The sequence below is a fragment of the Engraulis encrasicolus genome, unplaced genomic scaffold, assembly GCF_034702125.1.
Source record: "Engraulis encrasicolus isolate BLACKSEA-1 unplaced genomic scaffold, IST_EnEncr_1.0 scaffold_39_np1212, whole genome shotgun sequence".
Lineage (NCBI taxonomy): Eukaryota > Metazoa > Chordata > Actinopteri > Clupeiformes > Engraulidae > Engraulis > Engraulis encrasicolus.
In genome coordinates this window covers 320001-330000 of record NW_026945698.1, presented here as the reverse complement: position 1 = coordinate 330000, position 10000 = coordinate 320001, and the positions used below count along the sequence as shown (strand labels likewise).

Here is a 10000-nt window from a genome sequence, read left to right as displayed (position 1 = left end):
GTGTGTGTGTGTGTATATGAGAGAGAGACATTCTTGTCTGTAAGGTTTAGTTTAGTTTAGTTTAGTTTATTAGTTTATTTGACCGGGGCCATGTGCAGGACAAGTCCAGTACCAGAGTTGGCTACAGAGTTGGCTACAGAGTTGGCTACAGAGTTGGCTACAGAGTTGGCTACAGAGTTAGCTACAGAGTTAGCTACAGAGTTAGCTACAAAGCTCATTTGCATCCGTTTGCATTTGCATGTAAAAAACAAAGATGAGGGTAAAAGTCTACGATTAACAAATACGCATGCGTGTGCGCACACACACACACACACACAGGATGATCCTCAAGTCACATGCACATAAACCAGATACAACATGAGAAATATGTGTGTTTTACTCACCTACAAAAAACATGCACACACGCACAAACACACACCGCTCACACAACAAACGCATGCGCACGCACGCACGCACACCGGTCACAGGGTGAATTTGGCAACGCTGATGGACCAGAGTTGAAAAGAGTTTGAATTCCACACTGTCTCCTCTCTATGCTCTATTCTCTATTCTCTAATCTCTATTCTCTCTCCTCTATGCTCTATGCTCTATGCTCTATGCTCTATTCTCTATTCTCTAATCTCTATTCTCTAATCTCTATTCTCTAATCTCTATTCTCTACTCTCTTGGGCTATTTCAAAATGAGAGAGGGATGAAGAGGGAGAGAGAGATGAAGAAGGATGAAAAGAGAGAAAGAGAGAGAGAGGGAGAGAGATAAGGAGATGAAGAGGGATAGAGAGAGAGATGAAGGGGGAAAGAGAGAGAGATGAAGAGGGAGAGAGAGAGAGGGATGAAGAGGGAGAGAGATGAAGAGGGAAAGAGAGAGAGATGAAGAGGGGGAGAGAGAGGGTGATCAGAGAAACAACAGGGTTTTTGAGTTGGAACAAGACCCTCGCATGATATAAGTGTGTGTGTGTGTGTGTGTGCATATGTGTGTGTGTGTGTGTATATACGTGTGTGTGTGTGTATCACATGAATCTCTCTAATAGCCGTCACATGATCCCCAAGACCAATTTCACCCTCGCTGAGGACGCCAGGGGTGTGCGTGTGTGTGTGTGTGTGTGTGTGTGTGTGTGTGTGTGTGTGTGTGTGTGTGTGTGTGTGTGTGTGTGTGTGTGTGTCAATAGAGCCCTAATAAGATAATTTAGTCCAATTTCCCTGCAGCTCATCAGCTGATTAAGAGTCTCATTTATCAAAACGCGCCCTCCCTCTCTTCTCCTCCTCTCCTCTCCTCTCCTCTCCTCTCCTCTCCTCTCCTCTCTTCTCCTCCCTCTCTCCTCTCCTCTCTTCTCTTCTCTTCTCTTCTCTTCTCTTCTCTTCTCTTCTCTTCTCTTCTCTTCTCCCCTCTCCTGGGAGAAGTGAAGGACTGAGCCTGAGGGGGCATCACATGACCGAAAGTCAACCACAGAGAGACATCACACAGAAGTAACATCACACACACACACACACACACACACACACACACACACACACACACACACACACACACACACACACACACACACACACACACACACACACACACACACACACACACACACACACACACACACACACACACACATTTAGAAAGAAAAAAATTGTATGCTGCTTGGGTAGCCTGAGGCTATGTTATGTTATGTTATGTTATGTTATGTTATGTTATGTTATGTTATGTTATGTTATGTTATGTTATGTTATGTTATGTTATGTTATGTTATGTTATGTTATGTTATGTTATGTTATGTGTGTGTGTGTGTGTGTGTGTGTGTGTGTGTGAGAGAGTGTGTAGTGGGGCTAAATTGAGGACAAGATGATTTATTTATGTTCTGCCTTTCCACTAAAAGCTCCATCACAGCACGAAGGCACACACACGCACGCACACACACCATACCACATGCACACGTACACGCACAGGCACATGCACACACCACGCACGCACACGCACAGGCACATGCACACAGAAACGCACATACAACAAGGGTGCATCAAACGTTGGTACTAACATACTGGTAACTCCCAATTGGCTAATCCGAATATACTGGTAACCAGGGCTCTAAATTAACTTTTTCCACCACCAGCCAATTTGGCTAGTAGACATTTTTTCTTACTAGCCAAATGGAAGGTCAACTAGCCATTTTTTTCTCACCAAAATAAACCATGTGTTAATTATGATGCTTTTAATTATTTTATTAAACTAGGCTATGTCCTCAACACAGATAAACAATATAAATATTATACTCAATATAATTCAGTCCATTCTATAATTATTTAGTAATTATATTTTTATTACCTGCATTTCATTATTTTTCATTCCATTTCCATATACTGCACAGACAGCCAAACACTAGCCTATTACCTCACACACCATCACCCAAACCTCACATACAGTATAGGCCTACAACTCACACAAACACAGCATGCCTTCAACACTAATGTCACACACATACCAGACTTTCAACATACACTAGCCAAACAAACACACAACCAAACACTGCAAAACCTCATATCCCCTACACAGCATCACTTCACACACAGTGGGCCAAATACCATGGACAATGCACAGAAGACAGGTGAAGGGGAGAAAAGATGAAGGGAGGAGAAGGAGACGGAGAGGAGAAGGATAGGAGACACCCGCGCGCGCACGCACGCACACACACACACACACACACACACCTACACAGTGTGTGAATGATGTCTGCATTGTGTGTTTATGCTGCTGCTGCGTGACACCTTCAAGTTCCTCCAGGTCAAATTAATATTAGCTTTACTTACGATGCGCTTGGAATGACAATTACCGTTACGCTATGTCAACTAGATATCCAATAACCCCACGGAGACCATGCTTACTTTGTTACTTTCGTCGCTAGTTTTTGTTATCTTTTTTCCACTTACTCGTATATCCATGTCAAACTCGTGCAGGGTCTTTGCGATGGCGTGGGCGTTATTAGGAAATGACAACTACATCGTTTCTAGTTGCGAGGACCTCGCAAATATCAGACGGCTTCTGACGGCAACGACACTGTTTTGACAGACAGCTGTCCTGTCCCTCCACTCACTCACACCGTTTCCTCTCCACCAATACTCTATTTCACCGTCACAACAGTTACGCTGCTATTACTTGCATTCATTGACACATAACCGTGCTTTAACCACTGCCACATTATTTTTCGTCTGACCAAAACCTACAGAACCAAAGTAATCCGCGCTAGTCCGCTCATTGAACAAATTTTATCAACACTAGTTCCAGCGCGAGGGTATCAAACACGCAGCCAATGGATGTGAGGCTGCCTGTTATTGTGATTAACGGTCAGCCAATGGGTGTGGGCTACATTATGACGGTAGGACTAATGTTCATGGGTAATGTACAGTAGGCGACGTTTTAAGGTTCATCAGACGGCAGCTACAGATCTGTGCGGGCAGCTGTTTAACGTTCAGTCGGGCACGCGCTACCGGCCAATTTGGCTAGTGGATGATTTTTTCTACCAGCCAAAATGATTTTTCACCCGCATTTGGCGTGTTGGCGCCCGTTAATTTAGAGCCCTGCTGGTAACTCCCAATTGGCTAATCCGAATATACTGGTAACTCCCAATTGGCTAATCCGAATATACTGGTAACTCCCAATTGGCTAATCCGAATATACTGGTAACTCCCAATTGGCTAATCCGAATATACTGGTAACTCCCAATTGGCTAATCAGAATATACTGGTAACTCCCAATTGGCTAATCCGAATATACTGGTAACTCCCAATTGGCTAATCCGAGTATACTGGTAACTCCCAATTGGCTAATCAGAATATAAAAGGCTTCAATCCTGAGGATGTTGAAATTCTCCAAAATTACTTTCCTTTCTAGTGTTGATCAAAAGTGGCTACTCACTGCCAAATACCAGGATGAATTGAGTGGGCCTCTGTGAGCGTGCGTGCATGTGTGTGTGTGTGTGTGTGTGTGTGTGTGTGTGTGTGTGTGTGCATGTGTGTGTGTGTGTGTGCGTGTGTGTGTGTGTGCATGTGTGTGTGTGTGTGTGTGTGTGTGTGTGTGTGTGTGTGTGTGTGTGTGTGTGTGTGTGTGTGTGTGTAGGTGTGTGGGTGTGTGTGTGTGTGTGTGTGCATGTGTGTGTGCGCATGGGCGTGTGTGTGTGCATGTGTGTGTGTGTGCGTGCATGTGTGTGTGTGTGTGCGTGTGTGTGTTCGTGCATGTGTGTGTGTGTGCATGTGTGTGTGTGCATGTGTGTGTGTGTGTGCATGTGTGTGTGTGCATGTGTGTGTGTGTGTGCGTGTGTCTGCGTGCATGTGAGTGATTCTCTAATTCGCCTACACTTTTAAGTCCGTGGATTTTATTTGGCAATTCCACTAACTATTAACTGCATCCAATGATGTTTTGGACATTAGAAAACATTTATCTTTCATATAATACAGAAAGTGTAGACATAGCATTATTTCCCTCAGCAAAAATGAATATTTAATACTGGTTTTGGGCGTTTTCATGCCGTCCTGTTTTCCAAATGTCAGATTCAGTCTTCATATTAGCATGTAAAGAAACTTGTTTTGCCCAAGACGATTGCAAATGTTGATTCACAGTAATCATCACAATATGACAAAACTGTCAGAAAGACCACTGTCCTTTCCATTATGCATGAAATTTGCCATTTTGTGTGTGTCCACGAAAACTGTGTTAACGGTGTCACGGTCTGAAACCTCCTCCATAAATCAGTAATGGTTTGGTCTTAGGCCATACGAATAACATCACGCGATGTCATAACCTCTTTGGCAGGATACGGGAAGACTTTTTGGTAAATTTTGAGCTCCATCCTTCCATAATTTAATCCATTCTTTTTCATGTTCTCATAGCGGGAAAATTGCCTGTCAACAGTGTTATCAACATATTCATAAGAATCTGAATTAGAAATCACATGTAGAAAAACACAGATAAAGCATACAGATACATGAATTGATTAAGGTGTTGTGGTGGAACTTCTGAGGTCCTCAGTTAGCACAACACCATAAAAATGGCTGAAATGTCAACGGTGTTACCGTCAATGGTGTTACAATTAAGTATGACAGTCAGGGTTGCCAGATGAGGCTGATGATTTCCAGCCCAAAAAATGATCAAAATCCGCCCTAAAAACCCGCCCAATTCTATTGATTTATTTGGCAGTGGGAAGTTTTTTCTGATATATGCCATTTTTACCCGCACACGGCCATCCTAAGCAGCCCAATTGGGCGGGAACCAGCCCAATCTGGCAACACTGATGACAGTTGAGGAGGAGTATGTTTTTGCCAATTTATATCCATATTGACAGACAAACAAACAAAATAATTTGTGTTCTAGGGAGATGGGTTTGTCTGCTCTGTTTTTTTCTCCTAAAACAGTGCAGACTTGTTCCCCTGCACTGTTGACCGTAACACAGTTGAGTAACACCGTTGACTGTTTTGAAAGTGTTTTTGCGCTATTGATCCCTTATGTGTTGGAAAAATCCTATGAACATACACTAGGGATTATCTCTGGAGAAGGAAGTCTTGTGTAAGGAGGGTGACTATATTCAAATCAGACGTTACAGGGATTTATGATGAAAAATGTGTCAGTCTGTATCACAGTGACTCATAAAATCCTACTTATGAAGCTTAACAATCACATTTTCTATATCAGTTGCACAGATTAATGACAACATTACTGCTAAGGGACATAAGCACTTTCAAACATATATAAAAATACTACAGAGTTGAAACAATATATGTTTGAAATGACATAGTATTTGTCCATAACACTGTTGACAAAATAATTAAGCAAATGTTCGCTTTCATTAGAGTATTTATCAAATGATTTAAGATTAAGCTTGGCAATTTGTTTGTTTGGAAACTTAAATATATACACTATGTAAACATCTAGTTCAATTAGTTGAAAAAAATACTGATAATTGACATTTTGCTTTTGCCAAAAGCGTAGAGAAATCGTAGAATCACTCGTGTGTGTGTGTGTGTGTGTGTGTGTGTGTGTGTGTGTGTGTGTGTGTGTGTGTGTGTGTGTGTGTGTGTGTGTGTGTGTGTGTGCATGTGCGTGTGTCTCGACACCTGCTTCATCATCTCTGCTGAGCTAATTATCTTTCCCTTGATTAATTAAACACAAACCAAGGACACAGGTGTGTGAGTGTGAGAGTGTGCGTGTGTGTGTGTGTGTGTGTGTGTGGTTGTTTAAGGGCGTACGTGCACACACACACACGTGCGCGAGCACGAACGCACACACGCACGAGCATTCAGCACAACGTTTCCTAATGTGCCCAAGGAAATGGACAAACATCACAACAAACACACACACAGAGTACGAGTCCTTACTTTATTGATTTTATTTGCATTTGTGTGTGTGTGTGTGTGTGTGTGTGTGTGTGTGTGTGTGTGTGTGTGTGTGTGTGTGTGTGTGTGTGTCCGTGTGTGTGTGTGTCCGTGTGTGTGTGTGTGTGTCCGTGTGTGTGTGTGTGTGTCCGTGTGTGTGTGTGTTTGTGTGTGTGTGTACATTTACAAACCCCACTGACCAGGGGACCATTCCATCATTGGCGCTGGATTTAGCGGCGCTTACGTGCAAAAGCAGAGTTTCAACTGTCTGCTTTCTATAGACTCCGCTATAGTCAGGTGGCTACTGTTGCGCGAATCACTGGTGTATGACAAAACTGTGATAAACGGTGAATAAACAACGATTTTTTTGATCAAAATGGTGCAACTAAAAAAATACCTCTTTTTTCAAAAAATAATACCTTTTGAGCAAATTGCCTACTTTTAAGGCCATTACATTTTGGATTTCTAATTCATGACCTTTTACTACTTTTTAAAACCCTGCATACACCCTGGATCATGTTGTAGACTTGGTCATGCCTTGTCAAATCAAAGTCTTTATCGAAGTTGTTGTGCGAGCATCTGTGGGTGAGCGGCAACACAACCGCACTCTGGTTGAGGCCCGCGTTCAATCCCCACCATGCGCATCATAACGCAATCGTCCGAACGCCTCATCTAAGGTGCTCAATCCCCACCATGCGCACCGACAGATCATAACGCAATCAGCAAAAAGGGAGAGCCTCGTCCGAAATCTGAATGGCATCATTTCAATGCGTTAAAAAATGGTTGCCTCATCTAAGGTGTTTTAATTTTATCTTTCAGAAGAATTTGTTTTAGGATAAAATAAAGCAAAGATAAAACAGGCAGAGAGTTGAATCATTGTAAACTCCAAGCGTCGGCGTCGGCGTCTGCAAGGTGGTTGTGAAGTCGGCGTCGGCGTCGGCGTCGGCGTCTGCAAGGTGGTTGTAAACTCCAAGCGTCGGCGTCGGCGTCTGCAAGGTGGTTGTGAAGACGCTTTTTTTATTGCCTATGCTGTAAAATGTAAAGGTCTACATTTAACTTGCTTGATATCAAATGAAGACAGCCACAAAGCGACACCAGAGAAGAGAATAGGCAAAAGTATGTTATGCAATCTAGCTGGTCATGATTTTATTGCTAATTTTGATATATTCTGGACCAAATCATTTTTATATAGATCTGATGGGGTGCATCCAAACAAACTGGGCCTACTAGAGCTAACCACCAACTTTATTCAGTTCATTGCTTTCAGCACACCTTGACATTCAACACAGCATGACCCAATCCAGTTCACAAACACACCCAGCTCTACTATGGGTCCTGCTGATAATTGCAGCTCTCCCTCTCCTGCTGTATCACTTGGGGATCAAACTACACAGGCAATAAGTAGCCCCTCTCATCACCTACAGATGGCCCTTCTTAATGTCAGATCACTTCGTTCTGCTGCTGCTTGCTCACCCTCCCATTCAAATACCTCCTCTGGCCAGCAGATGGCTCCTCGGAAATGTCAAAGCCTGCCCATCTGCAATGATATCTCCCTGCCAGAGACTGTCCTTCCTATTTCTTCTCCTGATATCCCTCTCAATAATGGACTAAGCCCTGAAGTCATGAATGCTACATGTCCATTGGAGTCTACCCCTGACGTTGTTCGCTTGGACAATCCATGTGTTTTTAAGGACAGAAAAGGCATTGGGTTAATCCACCTCAATATCAGAAGTATATTGCAACGAGATAAAATGGACCACCTAAATATTTTAATTGCTCAAACTAACACTGATATCTTGGTTTTTATCAGAAACTTGGCTGAAGAGTGAAATTGATGACTCTGAAGTCAACCTTTCAGGCTACAATTTATTTAGAATTGACAGGGTTGGGAGGGGTGGGGGTGTGGCTATTTACGTGAAGTCACATTTTTCTGTCACATTTCTGTATTCCTTAAGTGAACCTAAATCCTTTGAATTTATTGCACTCAAGGTTCATTATGGCACCAATAACAACTCCTTCATAATAGTTGGGATCTATAGACCCCCGTCAGCTGATTCTAAATCCATAGATCAGCTGGCAGAATTGATATCTAGATTCACTGACTCAGAAGTTCTAGTTCTTGGGGATTTTAATATTGACTGGCTAACTGATGCCTCCAAACATCTTAGAGATGTTTTCTCGAGTCTATTTTTGGATCAACTTATTAATGATCCAACAAGACCAAACTCTAAGAACCTTAGCAAATCATCTCTTATTGATCTACTTTTTACAAATAAGATGAACAAAATTAGCGCAAGTGGTGTTTTTGATTTAGGGGTCAGCGACCACTGTCCCATTGCCTGTATTAGGCACAGCACTCTAACCAAAGCACTGCCTCACATTTTGGTTAAAAGAACTATGAAACATTTTAATGAGCAAGCTTTTTTAAAATGATCTCTATGAAAGTGACATTCATCTAACAACTGAAATTCCTGATGCTGACTTGGCTCTACAGTTTTTCTCAAACTCATTTATTTGCATTGTTGACAAACATGCACCTTTTAAAAAGATAAGAGTAAAAAGTAGAACAAACCCATGGTTCACCCCTGAACTCTCCTCTCTTTTTCAGTCAAGAAATAAGGCTTGGTCATTAGCAAGGAGGAGCAAGGATGCCTCCGACTGGGCAAGTTTCAGGAAAATCAGGAACAGATGTACATTATCTGTAAGAAAGGCTAAATCTGACTATTACTTTAACCTTGTCTCTAGTTCGTACTCAGATCCTGCAAAATTCTGGAAGGCTGTAAATTACAAAAACAATAAATCTGTTACACCTATGCCTTCTTCAATTAAGTTTGATGATTGTCTACTACAAGACAAATCAGACATTTGCAGTGCTCTTAACAAACATTTTTCTTTAGCCAGTCAAAGTTTTGACAATAGCAATAATCATTCCCTTATACCTAGGGCTGGACATGATATGCGTATCAGAGACAATGTCAGAGACGATGATCTGGAATTCAGGCTTCATCCTGTGTCTAAGCATACAGTGCTATCTGCTTTATTAGCAATTGATAGTCGCAAATCCACTGGAGAAGACCAGCTAGATCCCCTTTTTCTTCGCACTGCGGCATATATAATAGCAGAGCCATTATTGCACATTTTCAATTTTTCTATTTCCACTGGAGTTGTCCCTACACTATGGAAATTTGCACACATTACCCCGTTGCACAAGGGGGGTGATATAAGACTGACCCTAACAACTATCGACCAATATCCAAGCTACCGTGTCTCTCAAAAATACTAGAGAAGTTGGTAAATGATCAGCTCAAAGAATTTCTAAATACCAATAATATTTTGAGCCCTCTCCAATCAGGCTTTAGGCCTAAACATAGTACAGTTACTGCTGCTACTAAAGTAATGGATGATATTATCACTTCTCTTGACAAGAAAAAACATTGTGCTGCCATCTTTGTGGACTTATCCAAAGCATTTGACACCGTGGACCATTCTCTGCTTCTACAAATTCTGCCTGGTATTGGTTTTAATGCAAGTGCCTGTAAATGGTTCCAGAGCTACCTTTCAAACAGACACCATACTGTAAAATTGGGTAATACTCAATCTGACCCCCTGCTAATAACCAAGGGGGTCCCACAAGGTTCAGTATTAGTTCCGG

The 10000-nt window shown here is 42.1% G+C and overlaps 1 protein-coding gene across 1 annotated transcript in view; it reads right to left on the bottom strand.

Annotated features, from left to right (window-relative positions):
* Window positions 1–10000, bottom strand: part of LOC134443932 (rab GTPase-activating protein 1) — a 140038-nt gene that overhangs the window by 41514 nt on the left and 88524 nt on the right. The window lies entirely within an intron of this gene.